This window comes from Myxine glutinosa, chromosome 10, assembly GCF_964187855.1.
Source record: "Myxine glutinosa chromosome 10, kmMyxGlut1.1, whole genome shotgun sequence".
In the NCBI taxonomy this organism is placed as follows: Eukaryota; Metazoa; Chordata; class Myxini; order Myxiniformes; family Myxinidae; genus Myxine; species Myxine glutinosa.
The window spans coordinates 74,987,770-75,015,645 of record NC_136270.1 but is presented as its reverse complement, the minus strand read 5'-3'; the positions used below and the strand labels follow the sequence as shown (position 1 = coordinate 75,015,645).

General features: G+C 53.6%; 1 protein-coding gene across 1 annotated transcript in view; it reads right to left on the bottom strand.

The window, feature by feature from the left end:
* LOC137433454 (uncharacterized) overlaps positions 1–27,876 on the bottom strand; it is a 500,692-nt gene that overhangs the window by 280,026 nt on the left and 192,790 nt on the right. The gene's annotated exons all lie outside the window — the stretch shown is intronic.

Sequence of the window (27,876 nt, the reverse complement as noted above, 5' to 3'; positions counted from 1 at the left end):
TTGTCTCGGGAGATTGTTAAACGTATAACTTCATCAGACTTGTAATATAGAATCATTGCATTATTATTTGTACGAATATTAAGCAGATCATCCAGTTGAAGATAAGTTGTCTTTTTTTGGGGGTTGTGGAAAGACATCAGTATTGTGGAAAATACTGTGGCATAATTCCAGCTCCTCATCATTACCATCTCAATAGTAAGTATTTTGTCACAAAACATGACTTTCAACATAGAAATGTACCACATTCTAACTTCTCTATGATGTGAAATGTTTTGGACATCCTGCATTTCAATTGAAGAGGCAATCTTCAATTCCCCACAACAACCCCTCCCTAATCTCACCCGCACCAACCAGACCCTGTTTTAATTTCAACAAATCCTCGCTATCTTGCCTCAGTACTTCCTTCTATCCATTTCTATCCTATTTCACGAAACATTCCATAGCATCCATCATTCCTTGCTAGTCATGCCTCATGCCATTGAAACTAGCTGCTATAAACAGCCTTACTTCCACCGATAGAAGCCTCACCGCAATAATTGCATTTGCCAAGTAGCCACCCACTCTCAAGTGCGCTCTCACCACCAATAAAAATGCAAATTTCCGCATCCTCGAGACATGAGCATCTGCAAAATGTGCACTTATTCCAGAATGCCGAACAGGAGAAAGAGGATAAAGGTACTGCAGCAAGATCATCCGCGCAATCACCGCTACATCAAATTCTGTCGCTTCCAACCCCTTGACCCGGCAGTTTGCATCTGTGGACAAGGTGATTGGCGAGGTAAATAGGATTGGCATGGAAGCGAGATCACAGTTAGAAATTATAGAACTGTAAATAAGCAGAAATTATTGTTTGCTGTGTGCTTCCTATTTTGGCCCGGCTTCATTTTGCCATCAGGCTTGCAAGCTAAGAGGCTTTGGCACAGGTTTCATATATCCAACTGCAGAGCAAGTGTCAAGGAGAAACCTTCTGGCAGCTCACAAATGCTTCTGATCATTCAGTCGACGACTGCACATGCTTGCATGAATAACTCGGCAACGTGCCATGGAACCTAATACTATCATTCAGCTATACCCATGTTGTTTTACTTTTACCTTAACCCATTCTCATACAGCATACTTCACAGTGCATTAGAACTACAGCATTAAGGAAGATAACAAACCTGCAAACAAATCAATAAATGTAAATTAATTCTGCCAACATCCTGTAATTTAAAACAGCAATGTTTAGCTTCATCGCAGCAGCATCGTGACGAACTCGTCTAATGTTTCACTAGACTTTTGCCGACAATCGCATTAACTCGAACCTAACGATGGATGCCAAAATTAACCATTACCTGTAGTTGGTTCTCAAATAATGAACGTCCACACTTTGTTGGGATAATTTTGATCATCACCTGTTAGGCTCAACACATTTATTTTTAAGCCCTTCATTGCCAACACCAATTTTAGATTTCACTGCTATTCTCCTCTGGTCAGCCACATCATTCTCTACCTGACACAGACACATTTGCTGCTTAAAAAGCTTAAATTCTTCTGTCAGGCCAGATACATTGCGATGCATTTCTGGAATATTTGTCATGGTGAGTTGCTGTGTATACCGACTGAAACTAGCAGAGAAAACGTATAGAATACGAAGCAATATGTTGGCGGTATTAAGGAAGAACAGTCAAAAAACAAGAACAAAATCGGTGCTGCTCCCAGTATGCAAACCAATAAGCCAGTTGAGTGATATATATATATATAGTTGCAGATATGAGAACTGTATATTTTTTTGATTGTGTGAATTGTTATTATTGTTTATTCTGCGCCCCCCTGCCTCCGGAGCTGTGTAAAGGTGAAAGGGCATCCCATAATTAGTCCACAAGCATACACGTCAGCCAAATAATAGAATACCCCTGTTTGATAGTTATCTCTTATTCTGTGTTTTAGGGTAAGGCTGTGTCTCCCATTAATTGAAGTACTCCATTGCACCAGTGAAAGAGAATAGATCCCCTTTCATTCCCATCCCCAAAATCTCCATTTCTTTTCACATCCCCTCTCGTCATTGCCAAGCCTCGATTGCCAATTACCTCCCCTCCAAAACCACCATCGAACATGTGCTCGGGTCGGGGAGGAGGGGCGTGCCCGCCCGTCGTCATCAAGGGCGGAGCGAGAGGGTCGCGTGACCAACCAGGGCCGAGGTGAGCACACCGATGGGCGTGTCCTGAAAGCCGGCGGCTTGATCGCCGGAGGCGCTATAAAGGCGCGGGCGCAAGTCGGTGGTGAGTGGTCAGTGGTTGCGTTGGTTGCGGTGAGGAGTCGGTGGTGAGGAGTGAGTGGACCAAGAAAGAGTTGAGGGCTTGGACCAGACGAGTCAGACAAGTCCTGGGAAAGCAGCGGAGGCCACAGCAGCAACAACACCCAACAGCCACTTGGGGCCTGGACGGCGGTTTTGAGCAAGGCCGTGAAGGAACGGCGGCTGCTAAACGCGCCGATCGTGCTGCAGGACCCCCTTGGACCTTCCTCTCCCTCCAGCCATCCACCTCCTGCCTTTACACCCTTCTTGTGTACGTGAGTTTGTTTTGTTTGTTCTGTCCCTGGGTTAATTAAGTCTGTATAAGCTAGTATTTGCACTGTGTCACCTGCGTCTTATGTGTTGTAAATAAACGTGACTGCTTTCTTTTTGCTTGTGTGTACAATAAATCCAATTACTCTTCTGTCCGTCTTCTCGTTTTATTCCTTTTCCTCTTTGCATTTCGTCGTTTTAGAGTTTTCCAGATTGGGCAGCTGCGGTGCGATACGGCCAAAGTTCTGGGTGAATCGGGTGAGTCGGGGAACAACTGTTCGGTCGCGGAGCCTTCGCTCGGCAAACAACATCCTAAACCGCGATCAGTAACAATTGGTGTCGGGAAGTGGGATTGGACCCGAAGCGCGCTTAACGCGCTCAAAATTACAAAATACCGAAATTGCTTTTGTTTTACAAAACCCGAATTTTGAAATCGCGCCATGGCTGGTCAAGGCGACGGGATGCCGGTGGGAGAGATAGATGGGGTAGAATCGACCCAGGACCTCGGGGAAATGTATGTGGAGGAAGGAGAGGAGGAGAACATTGGCGATGTGGTTGAGGGGGTATCAGGCGCACAAAATGGCGTCCTCGCGCACGTGGGTGTAGCGGCACCAAATTTTGCCGCGCCCGCGACCGCAGCAGCGCCGCTGGTGGATTTGAACCTTTTTATGATGCAAATGAAGGCCCTTATGGAAAAGAATAGTGAGCAATTGGGAGACCAAATTAGAGGTTTGAAAAGCAGTATGGGACAAATGGGGAACCGGATGGATGCTCAGGGTGAGCGATTGGAGGGCCAAATGGGGGTAATGGGGAACCGGATGGATGCTCAGGGTGAGCAAATGGGGGTAATGAGGGACGAAGCGAGGGGTACCGGTGAGAAGTTAGACAATAATTTTGAGGGGTTAGACAACGGGATAAAAGAGGTGAAAAATGGGTTAATGGGGTTAGAAAATAGGATGGAGGACAAATTGCGGGAAATAGGGGAACAATCTGCCCGGGAAATCAAACGAATGGGGAACCAGATAGAGGAGGTGCAAATCGGGTTAGAAAGTAAACTGGATGCTCAGAGGGATGAATTGGGACAGATGAGGGTGGCATCTACAAAAGAGATGGAGGAGATGAAAGAGGGGATACGACGAGGTGTAAGTGAGGAGGTTTCGGGGCTACGCGAGGAGGTAAAGCGAGGTGAGAAGCGTATGGAGAAAGAGGTGAGGAATAATACGGCTAAGTTACAAGGGGGAATAGAAGATCTGACGGAGGAGGTGGAACAGCTGACAGAGGGACAAACGGAGTTAGTGGAGCAGGTTCAAAGGAACACTGCGGTACTAGGAGGGTTAAAAGCGACACAAAGAGACATCAAGGAAGACTTAATAGCGACACAGAGGCAATGTCAGATGGTACGTGAGGGGCTGACAATGAGGTTGGACGAGGTGACAGAGATAATGGAGACAAAGGACCGAGAGGTGAGGATGCACATAGATACGGTCACGGTAGCCTTAGAGGACGAACTTGAGGAGACGCACCGGGAAATGAAGGAGGTAAAGGAAAAATTAGAGGAGGTGGAAAAGGGGGTGAGTGAAATTAAGAAGAGATGGAGGGAAACTAAGAGGGAGATAAAGGAGGAAGTAATGGAATTGGTACAAGGTCTGTGCTCGAATCGTGATGTGCTGCTCACTAACCAAATAAAAAGTTTGCAGGTGGCAAAAGAGGTGCGGAGACGAGGTGCCAAGGTGAGTGGCGAAATATTCGGCAATGTATATGATGTGAGGAAAGCTTCAGTCGGCTTGGGGATTGGTTTGGATCCGGGTGTTCGTGAAAGGCCGTTGGTGAAGTGTGCGACAGGTCTGGTGTGCGAAGAAAGAGGTGTGCGAGAATGTCCGACCATGGGGTGTGTGAGGAAAAAGTGCGCGCCGACCAGTGAGTGTGCTGTCGAGAGTGAGTCGGTCGTAGCGCGTGTGCGAGGGGGTACATGGAAGCGCGGTGTGGTAAGTGTTACGGAGGAAGTAACGAAAGAGTGTGTGCAAGAGGATGCGCGAGAAAGGTGTGTAACGGACAGGTGCACGGGGAAAGAGTGCGCTGTCAAGAGTAAGGGGGAATGCACGCCTGTGGTGAGCGTTACAGAGGATGTAACGGGAGAGTGTGCACAAGAGTGTGCGCGAGAAAGGTGTGTAATGGACGGGTGCATGAGGAAAGAGCGTGCTGTCGAGAGTAAGGGTGAGTGCGCTGTCAAGAATGGAGGTGAAAGTAGTGAGGGTGACAAGGAGCGTGAGTTGGTTGTGACAGGTGAGCGAGGATGTACACCTGGAATGGAAGGATGCACACCTGGAATGGTAGAGCGTGTGTGGGAATGCACACTTGAGTTGGTCGTGAGGCACGTGGTTGGGTGTGCGAGTGAAAGCACACCTGTGATTGTCACAGAGGAGGTGGCCGAGGAGGGGGCGCGAAGAGGTGTGTTGGTGAGGTGTGCGAGCGACGAATGTGTGCCAAGGTGTTCGGTGGTCAGGTGTGTGACCCGGTCTGTGAGCGGAATGAGTGTACCGAGGTGTGTAAGGAAAGGTACGAGGAGCATGGGAACAGCTGGAGGTATGAGCAAGAAAGGGGTAGCGTATGCGTGTAAGCATCCAGGTGAGGCATCGACGGTAACCGGGTTAGCGGTTAGAGCGACTTATAGCCGAATCGGGCCCTCGGTGCGTGCCGGGCTTCGCGTGCCGCGAGAACCAGCGGGGATCCGAGCCACGGCGGGTTCGAAAGGACCGCCGTACGCGATCCACGCTGGGCCTCGCTTGGAACGGCCGCGTCCGTGCTCAACTAGGCGGAGCGGGCAGCTCGATAGGAAGGGTCGTCATGGCGACCACTTTTTGTTGAGATGTGCTGGCAGGTCGAGATCGGGACATTGGATGGCTCCACGCCGAGGTGGTGCGTGGGATCTCGGCGCGGGTAAGCCCCCGTCCCTGCCACGAATGCGGGACGTATCCAGCCGCTGGCACAAACCAACCCGCATTCATTGCTCGGTTGTACGAAGCCGAACTTTAGAAGGGAATTGGCGCACCGAGAAGATCTAATAAGTAGACGGGTGATGAGGATAGTGTTTTGGCCCCGAAATTAGAAAAAGGCAAAATTTGATGATTGGTACGGTGATTGGCAGATGATTGGCAAAAATTTTGATTGGCTGAAATTTGGTGTGCCAAATTGATAGTAGGACCTCCCCTATGTGGTGGGATGGCAACTCTGTCATCCCTCACAGGGTGGGGCAAATGCGCTATAGATTATGGGGTTGATGGCAGTGAAAACTAGCCCGGGTGGGTTAGGATATTGTGTGTAGGGATCTAGAAGAGATTGACATCAGGTGACGTTAAGGTTAGTTAGTGACAAGGATACCTGTAGTGGGGACGCAGGTAGATTAGTGTGGATTATAATGACGAGGGAGCGCAATAGTTTAAAGGGACGACTGGGAAGCGCAAGTTTCAGAGGGGAGTTGTTAGCTGAGATGATGCCGTGTGTTTGAGGATTGAACAGGTGTGATTGCACAGGTGTGCAACTGAACAGGTGTGTGGAGCAGTGTATGAGTGAGTGATGGTGATGTGTGTTGTGTTGACCAACTGGTCCAGGAAGAGGAGGAGGGTGCAGGTGGCACCAGGTATGATTGCACAGGTGTGCAACGACAGGTGAATGGAGGACAGGTGTATGGAATAAATGGTATGGAGTATTGGAATGGATGGTCGTGGAGTGAGTATGGTGGAAATTCTGGAGTGGAGTGGATGGTGCGAAGGTGTGAATGGGGGAAGAGTGGACCCCCATCACGGATACCCGGGGCGGGTAGCGTAAGTGTTAGGTAGAGGGTACAGGTGAATTGTGGTTGGATATTGGCATCTGTGGTGCGGGTGAAAGAATGGTCTTTGGATGGGTGCATTAGTGTTGTGGAAATGGCTGGGCGTGTAGCCTGTTAGAGTGTGTAGTTGGTTTGGGCACTCCACCACTGTGAGGGTGTCGGCCAGGTGAGGCCGCAGGTGGGCTCTGGGAGCCGGTAGTAGTTGTTGTGGATGGGGCCCAAGGATCCGGAGGACGGACCCGGGTAGCCCAGTGCCAGAGGGCACCGAGTGGGGTGACAGAGCCAGGAGGGGCTTTCCCCAGTTAGTTAGGTTAGGGTGAGGAGCTAGGTAAGCTTGGGTGGCAACTGCAGTGGTGGAGGTGTGCAGGTGGGTAGACCTGCTGGGAGAGCTACACGTCGCAGCCCAGAAATTGTGCGAGGGCACCGGGAGATGAATCGGGGGAGTGAGACCCCAAATTGAGAAGCACCACAGTTTGGTCAATGGGAATTGGTTTTTAGAACCCATTGTGTAAGTTGGCCAATGGATTGGCGGGGAAAGACCCCGGGTAGTGTAAAGTGTGTTAATGTCATTTAGAAAGTAGTTAGGATGAAGTCTCCTCGCACCATCTGCATCCACTCACCTGAGGTGACAGGTACTCCACACCATGCCATGTTTTGATTATTTTTTATGATGCAAATGTTTGGATTGTGAGACGCATCATGACGTGGGTGTGACATTGTGCTTTGATGTTCCATCTCTTCCTCCTTATGAGGATTGATGATGAATTTGGTGATGGCAAATTTTGAAGTAGAGGGATTGTGGTGACGAATTTGGTATAGAGGAAATATGGGGAGACGTGACAGTAGCGACGGATTGGTAATGTGTAGATTTTTGTAAATATGGGGTAAGGGCAAGGGTAGTGTAGGTGACAGGGGGGTGACGTACGGTAGGGACGAGCTTTCTCACTTCGCCCTCCGTACGCATTTCGCCTTGCATTGCCTTATTGATGTGTACCCTTGTGACCTTACCCCTCGCTCAATTGTCTCTTTTGTCTCCCACATGACCTGTGCGCCATTGGGCGCCGAGGGGAGCGTGCGTGGGTCAGCCATTGTGCGCCCGAAATTCCCAGAACCAGCTGTCTGCATCAATGCACCACATTATGGACCACATGCCTGTGGCCGAGCACCACTTATGGACCCCATGGGTTGGGGCATGGCCCCTCTGCTGGAACCGGCCATGAGGGCCCGAAATCTTGCTGGCGGACCTTGGCCACAGGGCACCGATGCCCCACAGGTGAACCACACGTAGTCGGCCTTGTGGGCCATAAATAAAGAAAATAAAAAGGACACATTGGGCACACTTTATTGCAAATAGGCCGCCAGTAAGAAAATGAAAGAATGACAACATCTGGAAGAACAAATAATAATAACCAGCAGAGGGAGCCGAAGAGCAAGAGATCACCTGCAGGGTTAGGGGTTGTTGATTTTATTTTTATTGAACATGCATTGAACACTGATGAACTATGGTGACTGCACCGATTGGTGCTTGAGGGTGCTTGTATTGGTGCGTTTTTGGGTGCTTTAATGGTGCGTCGATGCAGAGCAGACTGTCTCCCCCCCAGAAAGAACAATCACAGGTCCTGGGTTAGTTTTGTAAATAAAAATAGCGTCATTGTAAATAATGCTCCCCACCGTCAGTGTATAGTTTGAAGACCATTCCGCAATTCGGTTAACTGTGGGCGTAAGTCTGTTAGGCAAGGTGCAATGGAGCAGCGGGACACATTTATTTATGTTTTAAAACTGTCGCACTCAGGGTCAGGTTAAAAGTAGAGGGAACTACACCTACGTGTCACACTAAATAAAAGTTGTAGGCCGGGACGTGCCTAAGAGGAGGAGGGTGCAGTGTTGCGGATATGAGAACTGTATATTTTTTTGATTGTGTGAATTGTTATTATTGTTTATTCTGCGCCCCTCTGCCTCCGGAGCTGTGTAAAGGTGAAAGGGCATCCCATAATTAGTCCACAAGCATACACGTCAGCCAAATAATAGAATACCCCTGTTTGATAGTTATCTCTTATTCTGTGTTTTAGGGTAAGGCTGTGTCTCCCATTAATTGAAGTACTCCATTGCACCAGTGAAAGAGAATAGATCCCCTTTCATTCCCATCCCCAAAATCTCCATTTCCTTTCACATCCCCTCTCGTCATTGCCAAGCCTCGATTGCCAATTACCTCCCCTCCAAAACCACCATTGAACATGTGCTCGGGTCGGGGAAGAGGGGCGTGCCCGCCCGTCGTCATCAAGGGCGGAGCGAGAGGGTCGCGTGACCAACCAGGGCCGAGGTGAGCACACCGATGGGTGTGTCCTGAAGGCCGGCAGCTTGATCGCCGGAGGCGCTATAAAGGCGCGGGCGCAAGTCGGTGGTGAGTGGTCAGTGGTTGCGTTGGTTGCGGTGAGGAGTCGGTGGTGAGGAGTGAGTGGACCAAGAAAGAGTTGAGGGCTTGGACCAGACGAGTCAGACAAGTCCTGGGAAAGCAGCGGAGGCCACAGCAGCAACAACACCCAACAGCCACTTGGGGCCTGGACGGCGGTTTTGAGCAAGGCCGTGAAGGAACGGCGGCTGCTAAACGCGCAGATCGTGCTGCAGGACCCCCTTGGACCTTCCTCTCCCTCCAGCCATCCACCTCCTGCCTTTCCACCCTTCTTGTGTACGTGAGTTTGTTTTGTTTGTTCTGTCCCTGGGTTAATTAAGTCTGTATAAGCTAGTATTTGCACTGTGTCACCTGCGTCTTATGTGTTGTAAATAAACGTGACTGCTTTCTTTTTGCTTGTGTGTACAATAAATCAAATTACTCTTCTGTCCGTCTTCTCGTTTTATTCCTTTTCCTCTTTGCATTTCGTCGTTTTAGAGTTTTCCAGATTGGGCAGCTGCGGTGCGATACGGCCAAAGTTCTGGGTGAATCGGGTGAGTCGGGGAACAACTGTTCGGTCGCGGAGCCTTCGCTCGGCAAACAACATCCTAAACCGCGATCAGTAACAATATATATATATATATATATATATATATATATATATATATATATATATATATATATATATGTATGTATATATATATATATATGTATGTATGTATATATATATATATATGTATGTATGTATGTATATATATATATATATATATATATATATATATATATATATATATATATATATATATATATATATATATATATATCACTGATAGTGATATATATATATATATTTTGTGAAATCCTATCAATCAAACTTCTGGTATGCACCTATCTCTCCCGTCGGTATGTCCTAAGGGTATTTTTTTTGAAAATGTTTCTAATTTTTTTTTGGGGGGAGGGGAATTTTTTTTTTCAACTTAACTTTTCAACTTCAATTGTTTATAAAATGTAATATCACGTATATTACAAATACATTTGTGCATTATGATTGTTTGAATTGTGATTGGTGTAAACCATGACAAAACAGCAACTCAGGTACAGTCATTTATCTATATATCTGCGCAGTGTCTGTTGTCACTGAACTACTCCCTGAAACTTTTGTTTCCGTGGTTGTGAAGATTTTTCATAACGTGGTGGTGGTTTTGAATCACGTGGGGGTGAGGTATTTTTAATTATGTAGTGGTGAGGTGTTTTGAATCACGTGGTGGTGAGGTGTTTTGAATTACGTGATGGTGAGGTGTTTTGAATTACTTGGTGGTGAGGTGTTTTGAATTATCTGGTGGTGAGGTGTTTTAAATTTGTTGGTGATGGGGTGTTTTGAATTACTTGGTGGTGATGTTTTTTTAATTACGTGGTGATTACATGGTGGTAAGGTGTTTGAATTACATGGTGGTAAGGTGTTTTAAATTACGTGGTGGTGAGGTGTTTTTAATTATGTGGTGGTGAGGTGTTTTAAATTATGTGGTGGTGATGTGTTTTGAATTACGTGGTGGTGAGGTGTTTTGAATTGCATGGTGGTGAGGTGTTTTCAATTACATGGTGGTAAGGTGTTTTGAATTATGTGGTGGTGAGGTGTTTTAAATTTGGTGGGGGTGAGGTGTTTTAAATTACGTGGGGGTGAGGTGTTTTAAATTACTTGGTGGTGATGTGTTTTAAATTAGGTGGGTGAGGTGTTTTAAATTATGTGGGGATGAGGTGTTTTTAATTATGTGGTGGTGTGGTGTTTTGAATTACGTGGTGGTAAGGTGTTTACGCACGGGTGGGAGGCCCGAAGCAAACAGACAATGCAGAAACGGTGAATGCTAAAGCATAAAACCAATACATTCCACATTCCTGTGCCACCTGTAGTCGAACATCAAGCACGGACAGCAGGTTCGTGAAGGACTTCCATGAAAAACGTACCCCTTTGAGTGGTTCTTTACCCAGTAAAAGGCGAATCTGCAGATGGCGATCCGCGAATGTCACACTTAGAACATCGAGAGGTCACGGCATTTCGTCATTCACTTGAACTCAGTATCTCTATTTTCATTCCAAACAGCATAATTCCAATCACAAATTACATAGCATGAATATAAAAAATAAACTTTTACCAACATTTTTTTTTGTTTTGTATCCAAGATCGAGGCTCGTGTAAGAGCTAAAAATTTCTATTTTCATTTCATTCGTGACATAAACAAATATTTAAATCCTGATGTGAATTTCCGTACGGTTGGGTGAACGCAATTGTATTGCTCAATTCCAAACGTCATTTTAATCATAAAATTGATAATTTAACAAAATACTGTTTTAAATGACGGTTGTATTGGGATATTATCAAACCAGTGTGGCGGGCACAAGGGACAATAATTCCGCGCACCAGTGGGTGGCGCGAGCGTCCAGGCGGGAACGAAAACGCATGCCCCGCCTTTCGACCGATCGGCCACGCCCGGGGGCAAGGCGTGGCCTCGGGACATATATGCGGGCTCTAAGCTCGAGCCCGCCCAGTGCTGAAGTGCGAGCTCTTAATAAAGACTTTGTTTGTACCAACACGTTGTGGCCTACCTCTCTGGCAATCGAGTCATGTGTGCACAGCACCACACTGGTGACCCCGATTGGTTCAGCCGTTGCTGACCCCCGAACGCGCCATGGCTACCAACTCCGTCGCCGTCAAACTCCCCGAGTTTTGGGAAGTGCAAGCCGACGTTTGGTTTGTGCAGGCCGAAGCTCAATTTCAGCTCCGAGGCATCACGGCGGACGAGACCCGGTACTACCACGTGGTCGCCGCCCTCGGGCCCGGCACTGCCGCCCGAGTCGTGTCCATCCTTCGGCTCCCACCGGGCGACAACAAGTACGAGGTGCTCAAACGTCTCCTCCTCGCCACGTTCGGGCTCACGGAGATCGAACGGGCCGACCGCCTCCTGGACCTTCCCGCCCTCGGCGAAACACGACCATCCGTCCGGATGGATTTCATGCTGTTGCTGCTTGGAGACAAGCGCCCGGATTTCTTGTTTCGCGCACTTTTCCTCCGCCAGCTACCTGCACAGGTGCGCCTCGCGCTGGCCGGTTCCAAACTAATGAAACCCCGCGCCCTGGCTGGAGAGGCCGACAAGTATTTTGCGGCCTGCGACACGCGGTCGATGTACGGTGCTGCCGTTGTGGCTCCCGGTGCGGAGGCTCCAGCGCCCCCTGCTTCCCTCGTGGCCGCTGCTACGCCACGCCCACTACCGCTGCCGCCACCACCACAGCCGCCGACACGGCCGCCGTGGAGGCCACCACCGCAAACCTGGTGCGACTACCATGCCAGGTTCGGCCGCAAGGCTAAAACGTGCTGCCCGCCGTGTTCTTTTGACAGGCCGGGAAATGACCGGTGCTCACTTGCGGCCATGAGCGTCGGCCATTCCGGCAGCCTCCTGTTCATCATGGACACCTTGTCCAGGCACCGTTTTCTTTGTGACACAGGAGCGCAGGTAAGCATCCTCCCCGCCTCCACGTCCGACAAGCAAGCCGTGGGCCGGGGCCCCGCTTTGCTTTCCGCCAACGGTACACCCATCCGCACATTCGGGAAGCATTGCCTCTCACTGCGGATCCGAGGGCAGCCCTTTCAATGGTCATTCGTGACCGCCAGCATGCCAATGGCCCTGCTGGGTGCGGACTTCCTATGTGCACATGGGCTGTTGGTCGACGTGAAGCGCAGATGTCTCGTCCAGGCCGAAACCTTCAGCTCGCTCGCTTGTTCGCTGAGCGGCTCGTTGAGCGGCTCACTGAGCGGCTCACCGAGCGGCTTGCCAAGCGGCTTGCTGGAAGGTTCCATCCCGGCGAGTTTGTTTGCACGCTTCCGGCAGCGGACGACTTTACCCGCCTCCTAGCCAGTTTCCCGGCCCTCACGCGGCCCACCTTCTCAGCAGTGGCCGTTAAACATGGGGTGGAGCACCATATACCCACGGTCGGGCCGCCGGTCTATGCCCAGGCACGCCGACTCGAAACCCACGAAGCTCGCCATGGCGAAAGCGGAGTTCGCCACGCTGGAGCGGCTGGGGACCGTACGGCGCTCCAACAGCGCTTGGGCTTCTCCTCTGCACATTGTGCCGAAGCCCGGCGGGGGATGGCAGCCGTGCGGGGCCTACCGCCGGCTCAATGATGCCACCACCCCCGACCGCTACCCGGTCCCGCATATCCAGGACTTTTCCGCCCGGTTGGCAAACACGACCGTGTTTTCCAAGGTGGACCTCATCCGGGGCTATCACCAGGTCCTCGTACAACCGGGCGATGTCCCGAAGACGGCCGTCATCACCCCTTTCGGCCTCTTCGAGTTCCTGCGGATGCCTTTCGGGTTGAAGAATGCGGCCCAGGCATTCCAACGGCTTATGGACAGCGTCTTGCACGACTTACCTTTCCTCTTTGTCTACCTGGACGACATCCTAGTCGCGAGCGCGTCCCGAGAGGAGCACCTGCTCCAACTCCGCACGCTTTTCGAATGCCTGGGCCAGCATGGCCTAATAATCAACCCTGCAAAGTGCCGTTTCGGCGTCGCCACCATCGACTTCTTGGGGCACCGCATCACCAGGCACGGGGCCGTCCCTTTACCGGCCAAGGTGGAGGCGTTCAGGGAATTCCCGCGACCCCGCATGATCAAGGGGCTCCAGGAGTTCCTGGGCATGGTAAATTTTTACGACCGCTTCGTGCCCCACGTCGCCCGGCTCCTCCGCCCTCTGCACGAGGCCCTCCGGGGCAAGCTGGGCAAAGGTGACATCGCCTGGTCAGAGCCGATGGCCGCGGTGTTTGCGGGCGCAAAGCTGGCCCTGGCCAACGCCACCATGCTGGCGCACCCGGCGCCCGATGCGGCGATCGCCCTCACCACCGACGCGTCGGACTATGCGGTGGGCGCGGTGCACGAGCAGTGGGTGCATGGTGCTTGTGTTACGTGGTCCCCTCGGTGAATACCTGGTCTCGGTGACCCCCGGACCGTGAGAGGAACTTCGCCAGAAAGCTGTATTATATATGCGCTTTCGCCACGCAATCCATATGAATTTCACCCAAGAGACAACTGATGTTCAAGGATATATTTCAAGGGTAATGATACCATACAATTTCAATGACACAACCACGGAGATTTTCCCCGAGCAATCAACAATACACAACCATCAACAATTCTCAATCCACAATCAATTCCCTATGATTAAGATGGCCATCTTATATATGTGTGTCCCGGTGAGTACTCACGACCCCCTTTTGGTCTCGGTCCCGCACAATGTCTCTGGGCCCCTCCTGACCAAGATGATGGTCGGCGTCGCCGCACTCGGGCGGTTGAACGAACCCCGGGTGGACGTGTTTCCACCGGGCAGGTATCGTACCGCTACCAGGCACCCCGGCTGCAGCCCCTCGTGGCCACGCGAAGCGGGTACGGGAAAGCAAGCCAAACCCCACGCCGCTTGCAAGGCGTGTTAGGCCCCAACGGGCGACCCGTACGCGTCCTTTTTGACGGTGTCGCGAACGGCGCCAAACACTGGGTCGGTGCACGGCCACACGACAGTTTGACGTCCACCGGGCAGGTATCCGTCCCGGTAACTCCTCTCGCCAGACAGGCTCGGGAACGCCGCTTTTCCACACGGCTCAATCAATCCCCCCTTTCGTCGGAGCGGGGCGAGGAAGAAGAGAAGAATACCCGTCCTTTTTCCTCGTGTCTTTTCCTCTTCCGTTTTCCGGTCACTTCCGTTTCCGGCCACTATTTCAGAAGGGCTCCTGACCCTCCAACCACAACAACCCTTAATATAATACACACGGATAAGCAAAGACCTGAATGGTAATTCACATACATTCACATAAATATGTAACACTCCCCCCCTTCAAGAAAGAAAGTTTGAACCCAGCGAAAACTTTCTTTGCCGGCCAATTTGGAGAAACAAACCAGATAACTCAACCCCCCCCCCCCCCCTCAGATTAACTCAATCTGGACAAAGCGTCCGCCACGACATCGTCCCGGCCCCGTACATGTTCAATTTCCAAGTTGAACCCCTGCAAAGCCAAACTCCATCTCATCAACCTCTGATTTTTATTTTTCATTCTTTGAATGAAGGTTAAGGGGTTGTGATCCGTAAAGACCTTTATGGGAAAGGACGTGATTCCTAAATACACCTCATAATGTTGAAGCCCTAGCAGGAGAGCCAGGGTCTCTTTCTCCACGGTGGCATAATTTGCCTGATGTTTATTGAACTTTTTGGAGTAGTAGCACACGGGGTGGTCCACCCCATCCTCATCTTCCTGTAACAAGACCGCTCCAGCCCCCACATCGCTTGCATCTACGGCCAACTTGAAAGGTGCCTGAAAGTCCGGAGCGGTTAGGACCGGAGAGCTCATTAGTATCGCTTTGACATGGGCAAAGGCCGCCTGACATTTGCCATCCCAAACGAATGGGGTCTCCTTTCTCAACAAACTCGTTAAAGGGGCTACCACATCCGAAAAATTCTTACACAACCGCCGGTACCACCCCGCCATACCTAAGAATCTCATCAGCTCTTTCTTCCCCTTTGGGACTTGGAAGCGATCGATAGCTTCTACCTTGGCGGTCACTGGTTGTACTTGACCCTGCCCTACTACATGGCCGAGGAACACTACCTGTGCTCTTACAAATTCACTCTTGGCTAAGTTGATGGTCAGACCTGCCTCGGACATCGTCTGAAAAAATGCATGGATTTGCTTAATGTGGTCTTCCATGGTCATGGTGTGGAGGATTACATCATCCAGATATGCCTCCACCCCCTCCAGGTCTGCAATGAGCCTATTAATCAGTCGTTGAAATGTAGCCGGCCCGTTCTTCAACCCAAAAGGGAGGACCTTGTACTGATATAACCCATTCGGAGTGACCAAAGCTGAGATTTCTTTGGCTCTATCGGTAAGAGGGATCTGCCAATACCCTTTCAGCAAGTCAAATTTGGTAACAAATTTAGCTGGGCCTATTCGATCAATACAGTCGTCAATCCTCGGGAGCGGATAGGAGTCGGTCTTGGTCACTGCATTCACCCGTTTTAAATCTGTACAACACCGGAAGCTGCCATCGGGTTTCGGAACCAACACACATGGGGAGCTCCATTCACTGTTGCTTGGTTCGATGATGTCATTGTCCAACATATATTGCATCTCCTTCCGAAGGTACTCCATCTTCACCGGGTTCATCCGATAGGGGTGTTGTTTCACTGGAGTGGCCTCCCCCACCTCGATATCATGATATACTAAGTCCGTACGACCAGGTACATCTGTGAACAAATGTTTAAATTCGAACATTAGGCTGGACAGTTGTCCTTGCTGTTCCCTTGTTAAATGACCTAACTTCTCATCCAAATGATTCAACACTTCGGTGTTCGTCAATTTGGGGCAGGCCTGGTCATCCAAGTTATCAAACTTCACACCGGCGTTTCCGTCCATTGTCACCGGTACGACCGGTGAGACAGGAACTACGTCTTCCACCGGTTCCCTCTCATGATATTTCTTCAGTCGGTTGACATGACACAACTGTCGCTTTTTTCGTCGGTCGGGAGTGGTCACCACGTAGTCTGTCTCATTCACCCTCTCCTCCACTGCATAAGGACCGAAATATCTAGCCTGGAGGGGCTGACCTGGAACGGGCAGCAATACTAACACCCGGTCCTGAGGACTGAAATTCCTTATCTGCGAGGTCTTGTCATGTCTCTCCTTCATTTTCCCCTGGGCCCTTCTCAAGTTCCGTCGTGCCACCTCACACGCCTTTGCCAATCGGTTTTTTTACTGTGGACACATACTCCACCATCGGTGTCCGGGACTCCTGTAGTAACCACTGTTCTTTCACCAATTTCAACGGTCCCCGCACTGCGTGTCCAAACACCAGTTCAAACGGACTGAATCCCAAGGAATCCTGCACGGACTCCCTCGCCGCAAACAACAATAGGGGTATCCCTTCATCCCAATCCTTGGCACATTCAAAACAATACGTTCGGATCATATTCTTTAAAGTCTGGTGAAACCTTTCCAGGGCCCCTTGGCTCTCGGGATGGTAGGCGCTGGATCTTACTTGTTCCACCCCCAACAGGTGTACCACTTGCTGGAACAGTGTGGACATGAAATTGGACCCCTGATCCGATTGAATGATCTTAGGTAGACCAACCCAAGTGAAAAATTTAATCAAGGCCTTTGCAATAACTGCCGCCGTTATTTTCCTCAGAGGCACTGCCTCGGGGAACCTGGTGGACGCGCACATGATGGTCAGTAAGTATTGATGTCCAGCTTTGGTTTTGGGTAAAGGGCCCACACAGTCCACAATGACTCGGCTGAATGGCTCTTCAAAAGCTGGAATTGGCTTTAACGGGGCGGGTGGGATTTTTTGATTCGGCTTTCCCACCAGCTGACAAGAATGGCAGGACTTGCAGAACTCCGCCACATCCCGTCGCAGTCCCGGCCAGAAAAAATGTACCAATATCCTGTCACAGGTCTTGTTCACTCCCAGGTGCCCGGCCCAAGGGGTCTCATGTGCCAAACTCAAGATCTCCTTCCGGTACAGCGGTGGCACCACAATCTGATAGTGAACTTTCCACTCATCGTCTGCGGGCACCTCCGGGGGCCTCCATTTCCTCATTAGGGTTTCCCCCTTCATGAAATACCCCACAGGTATCTTCGTAGCCTCTTCTTCCGTAACGGCTTTCTCAATTAACCTCTGGATCTCCGAGTCTTCGTGTTGTTCTTCCACTAGTCTCCTTCGGACCAGCGCGGTTTGCTCCACTTCGTTCTCCGCGGTCTCCGACGGACACTCCATGTCCCCTTGCGTTCCAGACGCTACCATTTCTCGAAATTCCTGGGAATCCCTCCCCTGGTTATTTCCCTTTTCCGAGTTGTCTTCCCGTACCTCTAAGGGTTCCAACTCCCCCTCTCTTTCTTCCTCCTTCTCTTCCGCGTGCTTTCTACCCATAGCCCGAGTCACTGCACAGGATGGAAAGATACCCGGAATCTCCATCTCTAACCGAGTGGTGTTATTTTCCTTACTGGGCTTGTCCACCATTATTGGATTACCCGAAACTCGCCCCCCGGCCAAATCATTCCCGATAATAAAAGAGATTCCCTCCACAGGAAGGGTGGCTTGTAAGCCTACGGTGACCGGCCCGGATACCAACTCAGAACTCAACTGGATGACATGAAGCGGAGCTTTAACATAGCCCCCGACCCCCTGTAAAAGCACACTAACCGCAGTTGCCGTCTTCTCCGACAATGGCAAAATGCCCTCCAGCATCAACGATTGGTGGGCTCCTGTGTCCCTCAATACCCTAACTGGCTTCTGGTTACTCGGGTCGCCATCCAGCGACACGAACCCCTCTGAAATGAAATGTTTGTAGCCCTCCTGAACAAGGTTCTCCCGGGACGCCGTACCTTTGACAGGGGAATCTTCCCCCAGCTCTGCTCTCCAAGAATGATTTCTCACACTTGCCAGTGCATTCGGAGTCGCACTAGACTGATTCCGTTCCGGGTTCTCCCTTTTTCGGAGGTAACATTGGGACATCAAGTGTCCAGTTTTATGGCAAAAAGCACAAGAAGGCCCGGGGGAGAACCTCGGGGTCGGCCTTGAGCCCCCCGAAAAATAAGTTTGTCTTGGGCCCGTAGCCCTCGGATTTCTAACCATTGGGGTATCATAGTTGTCCCCATAATCATCTCGAGGCCGCCGCCATGTAAGGTCGTTCTCCGCACCGGGTGTTCCATAACTCCCCTGCTGAAGTCTAGGCGAGGAGTTAGGTTTGTGGACCCCTATTCGGTGGGTTAAGGCATAATCATCTGCCATGGTGGCTGCGTCCCACAACTTTGGTACTTTCTTTTCCTGCAGGTACACTTTGATGTCCTCGTGGACACACTGCTGGAATTCCTCCACCAGGATCAAGTCCCGCAATGTTTCGAAGTCTTTCCCGACTCCTTTTGACTCACACCACCGATCAAACATGTTTTCTTTCACTCTGGCAAACTCCACATGGGTCTCACTCTCCCTCTTCCTGGCATTCCTGAATTTTTGCCTGTAAGCTTCCGGAACCAACTCATAGGCTTTGAGGATGTGCGTCTTCAGTACCTCATAATCTGCACATTGGTCCATTGGTAGCGCCGAATAAATTTCCTGAGCTTTCCCCACCAGCACACTTTGCACGAGTATGGTCCAGGCCTCCTCCGGCCAGTTTAATTGTCGAGCCACATTCTCAAAGTGTGGAAAAAATTTCGCGACTTCCTTTTCACTGAACGGTGGAACCAGCCTCACATGTCTGCCCACATCCCAGGTTCTCTGGTTAGGTGTCGAACCCGTCAGCGAGGGTGGTGCCTCTCCCCGTTCTCTCATTAACTCCAGCTCCTTGAATTTGATTTCTTGCTGAAGCTCCATGTCACGTTCCTTTAATTCCCTTTCCGCTTTTCTCTCCTCTGCTTCGAGGTCCCTTGCAGCTCTCCTCTCCTCTGCTTTTCTCCCTTCTAACCTTTCCTGGAGTTCTCGTTCCACTCTCCTTTCCTCTGCTTCTGCTTTCCTTTCTTCTTCTTTTAACCTTTCCTGGAGTTCTCGTTCCACTCTCCTTTCCTCTGCTTGTTTCTCTTCTCTCCTCGCTTCTGCTTTCCTTTCTTCTTCTGCTCTTTCCTTTTCTGCTTTCCTTTCTTCTTCTTTTAACCTTTCCTGGAGTTCTCGTTCCACTCTCCTTTCCTCTGCTCGTTTCTCTTCTCTCCTCGCTTCTGCTTTCCTTTCTTCTTCTTTTAACCTTTCCTGGAGTTCTCGTTCCACTCTCCTTTCCTCTGCTTGCTTCTCTTCTCTCCTCTCTTCTGCTTTCCTTTCTTCTTCTGCTCTTTCCTTTTCTGCTTTCCTTTCTTCTTCTTTAATCCGTTCCTGGCTCCGTAATTGCAACTCCAGTTTCCGGAGCTCAACATCTTCTGGTTCTTCGGGTAGCCACTCCCAGGCTAACTCGTCCCATGTTCCTAATCCCACCATAGATTGTATCACCGTGGCCTGCAACTCTGCCTTCCTCAAATTAGTTCGGACCTCCAAGTTAAAATGTTTGGCCAATTTCAAGAGGTCCGACTTTAGCAACGCTCGGAACTGTGCCTCACTCGGGGTTACCCCAAAGTTCTGTGCCACAAACGCCATGGTGTCTATCGTTAACACCTGTTAACCTTCACCCAAGACTTTACCCCAATTTCTCAAAAAAATTTACCAATTAATAATTAATTAATAAATTTTAATTAATAAAATATTATTATTTTATTATGTTATACAATTTTAGATCCCGGACGTAGACCCAATTGCGAAACCGCAAATCGTAATTTGGACGAGCCCCCAATTCTGTTACGTGGTCCCCTCGGTGAATACCTGGTCTCGGTGACCCCCGGACCGTGAGAGGAACTTCGCCAGAAAGCTGTATTATATATGCGCTTTCGCCACGCAATCCATATGAATTTCACCCAAGAGACAACTGATGTTCAAGGATATATTTCAAGGGTAATGATACCATACAATTTCAATGACACAACCACGGAGATTTGCCCCGAGCAATCAACAATACACAACCATCAACAATTCTCAATCCACAATCAATTCCCTATGATTAAGATGGCCATCTTATATATGTGTGTCCCGGTGAGTACTCACGACCCCCTTTTGGTCTCGGTCCCGCACAATGTCTCTGGGCCCCTCCTGACCAAGATGATGGTCGGCGTCGCCGCACTCGGGCGGTTGAACGAACCCCGGGTGGACGTGTTTCCACCGGGCAGGTATCGTACCGCTACCAGGCACCCCGGCTGCAGCCCCTCGTGGCCACGCGAAGCGGGTACGGGAAAGCAAGCCAAACCCCACGCCGATTGCAAGGCGTGTTAGGCCCCAACGGGCGACCCGTACGCGTCCTTTTTGACGGTGTCGCGAACGGCGCCAAACGCTGGGTCGGTGCACGGCCACACGACAGTTTGACGTCCACCGGGCAGGTATCCGTCCCGGTAACTCCTCTCGCCAGACAGGCTCGGGAACGCCGCTTTTCCACACGGCTCAATCAATCCCCCCTTTCGTCGGAGCGGGGCGAGGAAGAAGAGAAGAATACCCGTCCTTTTTCCTCGTGTCTTTTCCTCTTCCGTTTTCCGGTCACTTCCGTTTCCGGCCACTATTTCAGAAGGGCTCCTGACCCTCCAACCACAACAACCCTTAATATAATACACACGGATAAGCAAAGACCTGAATGGTAATTCACATACATTCACATAAATATGTAACACTTGGCAACCACTGGCGTTTTTTAGCCGGCAGCTTCGCCCGCACGAACGCCGCTACAGCACCTTCGACCGCGAGCTGCTCGGGCTCCACCTGGCGGTCCGACACTTCCGCCATCTGCTGGAGGCCGCCCGTTCACGGCTTTTGTCGACCACAAGCCCCTTGTGTTCGCGATGGCCAAGGTCGCCGATCCATGGTTGGCACGGCAGCAGCGTCACCTCTCTGCCGTGTCCGAATATACGACGGACATCCGTCACGTCGCGGGTAAAGACAACCCGGTGGCGGATTGCCTTTCCCGGTCCGTCGCGCACGCGGTCCACCTCGGGATCGACTATGCCCGGATGGCGGAGGACCAGACCGCCGACCCCGGCATCCAGGCTTTGCGGACCGCCGTCACGGGCCTCCGCGTCACCGAGGTGCCGTTCGACACCGCGGGCCCGGCCCTCCTGTGTGACGTCTCCCTCGGCCGGCCTCGCCCCATCGTGCCCACTGGCTGGCAGCGCCCAGTGTTCGACGCCATCCACGGCCTGTCCCACCCGGCACGAAGGCCTCCCAGAAGCTCGTCGCGGTGAAGTTCGTCTGGCATGGCCTCAGGAAGGACGTCCGCGACTGGGCCAGGACATGCCTCGCGTGCCAGCGCGCAAAGGTCCACCGCCACACCCAGGCCCCATTGGCCCCGTTTGCGGTGCTCGAGCGTCGGTTCGACCATGTGCACGTCGACTTGGTGGGACCTCTGCCCCCCTCGCGGGGGTTCACCCACCTCCTCACAATGGTGGACCGCACCACACGGTGGCCGGAGGCTGTCCCATTGGCGGCGACGTCTGCGGCTGATGTGGCGCAAGCCTTCATCGCCACTTGGGTTGCCCGGTTCGGTGCCCCCTCTGACATCTTGTCCGACCGCGGCCCCAAGTTCACCTCGGAGCTCTGGGCCACGGTGGCGCAACGGGCTCCGCGTAAAACTACACCGCACCACGTCCTACCACCCCCAGGCCAATGGCCTGTGCCCCGTACGACGGGCCCTTCCGCGTGCTGGAGACCGGGGACAAATATTTCACCGCCGACATCGGCGGTGCCCCGGATCGCATCTCCGTGGACCGCTTCAAGGCGGCCCACCTCAATCTGGACCACCCCCCCCCCCCCCCCCGCAAGCAGCTCTGCCTCCGCGTCGAGGCCGCCCCCCGGCGGTCGGACCCCCGGCACCCCCCAGCCCCGCCGTCCCGCTACCCCCCAGCCCTGCACGCATCGCCAGGGGGCGTTTCGGCCGGGTCATCCGGCTTCCCCGCAAACTCACCCTTCAGGTGCGCGGGAATTCTGGGGGGTCGCGTGTGGCGGGCACAAGGGACAATAAATCCGCGCACCAGTGGGTGGCACGAGCGTCCAGGCGGGGAACGAAAACGCATGCCCCGCCTTTCGACCGATCGGCCACGCCCAGGGGCAAGGCGTGGCCTCGGGACATATATGCGGGCTCTAAGCTCGAGCCCGCCCAGTGCTGAAGTGCGAGCTCTTAATAAAGACTCTTTGTTTGTACCAACGCGTTGTGGCCTACCTCTCTGGCAATCGAGTCGTGTGTGCACAGCACCACACCAGCTCATTACCGTCATCTGCACACTTCCGGATTCACGGCAGGTTCCTATCGAGTTATTTTCAAAATCATAATTTTATGGAGGATTTTTTGAAACCTCCTACCTACCTTAAACATCCGCTGGGACCCGAAAACGTTCCACAGGAGGTTTGGCTGGGCTAGCCCCAAAACTGAGGGAGTAGTTTGGGGACGGACGGACGGACACTCCTGTTTTATAATATATATATACAGTCACGTGAAAAAGTAAGTACACCCCATGTAAAGTGTTGACTTTTTCAACATATTTCAACATACAGCTATTTGATCTTCATTTCAACAATATTGATAGATAAAGGTGATATTGTAGCGACCCATGGGTCCCCCAAAGCTCGAGACCAGCAACATAATCTCCTTGCCCCAGCCGGTGACGTAACCGGCGGACAAACCGCGGCGCCCAGGTTATAATTGCTTGCACCTGTCGGTCACATGACCACCAAAGCGTGCCTCGCCTGAGAGGCGTGGCTTTGGTTCTGACGTATGCTTTTTGGCTTGGATTATATGTATGCGAACCCGATAAACGGGCTTTCAGAGTTCCCGAGTTGATTATACATTAAACATCTTCTCGGATTAGTTTGTGTCTTGTCCGTCACTTCGTCCATTTCAAGCAGGAGCACTGCTACTTCACTGGTGACCCCGAGTTTACGACACGCGATGGACACGGCAGTGTCCCTCAAATTGCCCACTTTCTGGGAAGCACATGCCGCCGCCTGGTTCGCTCAGGCGGACTCCCAGTTCGCCCTGCGTGGCATTACGGAGGACACCACTAAATACCATTACGTGGTCGCCGCGCTCGGCTCTGTGACCACCGCCCGCTGCCTGAGCCTCCTCCAGAGCCCGCCCGCTGACGGCAAGTACGACGCCATCAAGGCACTTCTTCTGGGCGCTTTCGCCCTCTCCCCGGCTGAATGCGCACGACGCCTGCTCGACCTTCCTGAGCTCGGCGATACGTGCCCGTCCGAACGTATGGACTACATGCTCGCGTTGCTCGGTGAGCACCCCTCGGATTTCCTTTTCCGAGAGCTTTTTCTCCGCCAGCTCCCGGCCCAGGTACGGGTCGCCCTGGCAAGCACGACCATCGCGAACCCCCGCGACCTCGCCAGGGAGGCCGACAAGATCTATTCGGCAAGCCAGCTCGTCGGGGTGGCTGCCGGGAGCCCGCACGCCGCCCAGTCGGCGCCCGCGGCGCAGTTTCCCACCCACCCGCCCGACGCCCGCGACGCAGCTTCCTTTCCGGAGGCTGCCGGGCCGGCGCGACTGGCAGCGGCGACGCCGCGTCGCCCGGTCCCGACGCGTCGACCGGAGCCCCCGCCAGACCCGGCCTGGTGTTATTTCCCCGCCAGGTTCGGGCGGCGGGCCCGATCATGTCGACCCCCGTGCACGTTCGGCAAGTCGGGAAACGGTCGGACCGGCGCTCACTACCAGACATGAGCGCCGGCCGTTCCGGAAGCCTGCTATTCATCGCAGACCAAGCTTCGGGGCGGCGTTTTCTCTGCGACACCGGCGCTCAGCTGAGCGTCATTCCCGCTTCGGCGGAGGACAGGCGGGCTGCCATTTGCGGCCCCTCCTTAATTGCGGCCAACGGCTCCGCTATCCGCCCCTTCGGCCCACGCACAGTCGCCCTCCGCTTCGGCAGCCAGCTCTTTCGCTGGGAGTTCGTGACGGCGGACGTCCCCATGGCTTTGCTTGGTGCCGATTTTCTTTGCGCCCATGGGCTGCTGGTCGACGTTAAACGCCGGCGTCTCGTCAACGCCGAAACTTTCAGCTCGCTGGTGTGCGCCTTTTTTTTCTTCTTTTTTTTGTATACTGAATCAAGGCTCGTGAAAGAGCTAACATTTATTTCAGAAACAAATCAACCAGACAAACAAAATATACAAAAAGAGGGAGCGGAAGACAAGATGGGGAGAGAAGGGGAAGCACACAACCACAACATTTGAGAGCAGGGAGAAGTGTGGGAGGGAGAGGGCTTGGGGGCAGGAGGCATGGGAGGGGGAGGGGGGGGGGGAAGAGGTATAAAACACAAGGGGACCGAAATTAGCGGGGGTAGAAAAGATCAAGGTTTTGGATGGGGGAGGATAAGAGATGGTGGTGAACAGCTGTTTTAAAGACCTGGAAGGTGGAGTGGAATTGAAGAGAGTGAGGGAGTTTGTTCCAGAGGCGGGAGAAAAGAGGATGAAGGAGTGAAGGTGAGCAGAAAGTCTTGATTTTGGCAGTCCAACCATAAGAGGGTTGCAGGCAGATCTTGTGCGGCCTTGAGCCGGTCCACGCCCACCGAGCTTTCCTGCGTCCTCCCGTTGGCAGACGACTTCGCGCGTCTCCTCGCGGAGTTCCCGGCCCTCACGCGACCGACGTTTTCGGCCGTCGCGGTGCATCACGGCATCGAGCATCATATTCCCACTACGGGCCCGCCGGTGTACGCCCGAGCTCGCCGTCTCGACCCAGCCAAACTCGCCGTTGCCAAGGCCGAGTTCGCCGCGCTGGAGCGCCTCGGCATTGTGCGGCACTCCGACAGCGCCTGGGCCTCGCCGCTGCACATCGTCCCGAAGCCGGGGGGCGGATGGCGGCCATGCGGCGACTACCACCGCCTCAACGACGCCACTACCCCCGACAGGTGCCCCGTCCCACACATCCAGGATTTTTCCGCCCGGTTGGCGGGGCGGACCATTTTTTCAAAAGTGGACCTGATTCGGGGGTACCACCAGGTGCCCGTCCGCCCGGCTGACATCCTGAAGACGGCCGTTATTACACCCTTCGGCCTCTTCGAATTCCTCCGGATGCCCTTTGGCCTCAAAAATGCGGCACAGGCATTCCAGCGCCTGATGGACGGCGTGCTGCGCGACTTGCCGTTCCTCTTTACCTACCTGGACGACATCCTCGTCGCCAGCACGTCCAGAGCCGAGCACCTCCTCCACCTCCGGACGCTGTTCGGCCACCTCAGCGAGCACGGCTTGATCGTCAACCCGGCCAAATGTCACTTTGGTGCGGCGACGATCGACTTTTTGGGCCACCGCATCACCCGGAACGGCGCCGTGCCGCTACCGGCCAAAGTCGAGGCCATTGCCGCTTTCCCGCGCCCCCTCTTCATCAAGGCGCTGCAGGAGTTCCTCGGGATGGTGAACTTTTATCACCGCTTCGTGCCCCGAGCTGCGCAACTCATGCGGCCCTTGTACACCGCCCTCCGCGGCCAGCCGGCGAAGCACGACGTCGTCTGGTCCACGGACATGGACGCTGCTTTCACCGGTGCGAAACGGGCCCTCGCCAACGCCACGCTGCTGGCCCACCCGGTACCCCATGCTCCCATCGCCCTCACCAAGGACGCCTCCGACTACGCCGTGGGCGCGGTTCATGAACAATGGGTAAACGGGACCTGGCAGCCGCTCGCGTTCTTCAGCCGGCAACTCCTGCCCAACGAGTTGAAGTACAGCACTTTCGACCGCGAGCTCCTCGGGCTGTACCTGGCCGTTCGCCATTTCCGACACCTCCTGGAGGGCCGCCCGTTCACGGCTTTCGTCGACCACAAGCCGTTGGTCTACGCAATGGCCAAGGTCACGGAGCCGTGGTCGGCCCGCCAGCAGCGCCACCTCTCCGCCGTGTCGGAATACACCACAGACATCCGGCACGTCGCCGGAAAGGACAACGCCGTGGCCGACTGCCTTTCTCGAGCCGGCGCCAACGCCGTCCACCTCGGCGTCGATTTCGCCCTGATGGCGACGGACCAGGCCACCGACGGCACGGTGCAGGCGCTCCGGGTGGCGGACACGGGCCTCCGCTTGGCTGACGTCCCCTTCGCGGACACGGTCCTGCTTTGTGACGTCTCCCAAGGCCGACCTCGCCCCGTTGTGCCGGTCACCTGGCGGCATCGCATTTTTGCTTCGCTCCACGGCCTCTCTCACCCGGGCCGGAAGGCGTCCCAGAGGCTGGTGTCGGCACGTTTCGTCTGGCACGGGTTGCGACGGGACGTCCGCGACTGGGCCAACACCTGCACACCCTGCCAGTGGGCCAAGGTCCACTGTCACACCCAGGCTCCGCTGGCTCCTTTCACCGTGCCCGAGCGACGTTTTGACCACGTCCACGTGGACCTGGTGGGTCCCCTTCCCCCATCGCAGGGGTTCACCCACATGCTTACCATGGTGGACAGGACCACCAGGTGGCCGAAGGCCGTGCCCCTCGCCTCCACCACCACCGCCGACGTGGCCCAGGCGTGCATCACCACCTGGGTCGCACGTTTCGGCGCACCGGCGGACATCTCGTCGGACCGCGGCCCACAGTTCACGTCCGAACTGTGGGGCGCAGTCGCCCGCACATTGGGCGTTACCCTGCACCGCACCACGGCCTACCACCCCCAGGCCAACGGGTTGTGCGAGCGGTTCCACCGCTCCATGAAGGCCGCACTCATGGCCGGCCTCCAGGACGACGGTTGGGCCGACGGGCTCCCGTGGGTCCTTTTGGGCCTCTGCACGGCTCCAAAGGAGGACCTCCAGGCGTCCACCGCCGAGCTGGTGTACGGCCAGGCCCTCCGCGTCCCGGGCGAGTTTGTGCCCAACGCCACCAGCCCCTTGTCCGCCGCGCGCCAGCGCACGGACTTCCAGGAGGCCGCCCAACGTTTCGCCCCGGTGCCCACGTCCCGCCATGGCGACCCCCAATCCTACATCCCCCCAGCACTCCGCATGGCGGAGTACGTCTTTGTGCACCACGACGCGCACCGGGGGCCGCTCCGGCCACCATACGACGGACCCTTCCGGGTCCTACGATGGGACAACAAGTCCTTCGTCATCAGCATCGGCGGCCGGGCGGACCGGATTTCGGTGGACTGCCTCAAGCCGGCCCACATGGACGTCGGCCAGCCACCACGGCTGGCTCTCCTACCGCGGCGCGGCCGCCCCCCATCCACTGCACCCCCCGCCCGGCCACCCGCCACCACCCCGGACCCCCCGCCACCCCCCCCCCCCCCCCCCGCGACCAGCCAGGGGTCGTTTCGGTCGGGTCATCTGGGCCCCCCTCAGGTTGACCTTCCTGGACCAAGTCGATTCTGGGGGGGCGTGTGTAGCGACCCATGGGTCCCCCAAAGCTCGAGACCAGCAACATAATCTCCTTGCCCCAGCCGGTGACGTAACCGGCGGACAAACCGCGGTGCCGAGGTTATAATTGCTTGCACCTGTCGGTCACATGACCACCAAAGCGTGCCTCGCCTGAGAGGCGTGGCTTTGGTTCTGACGTATGCTTT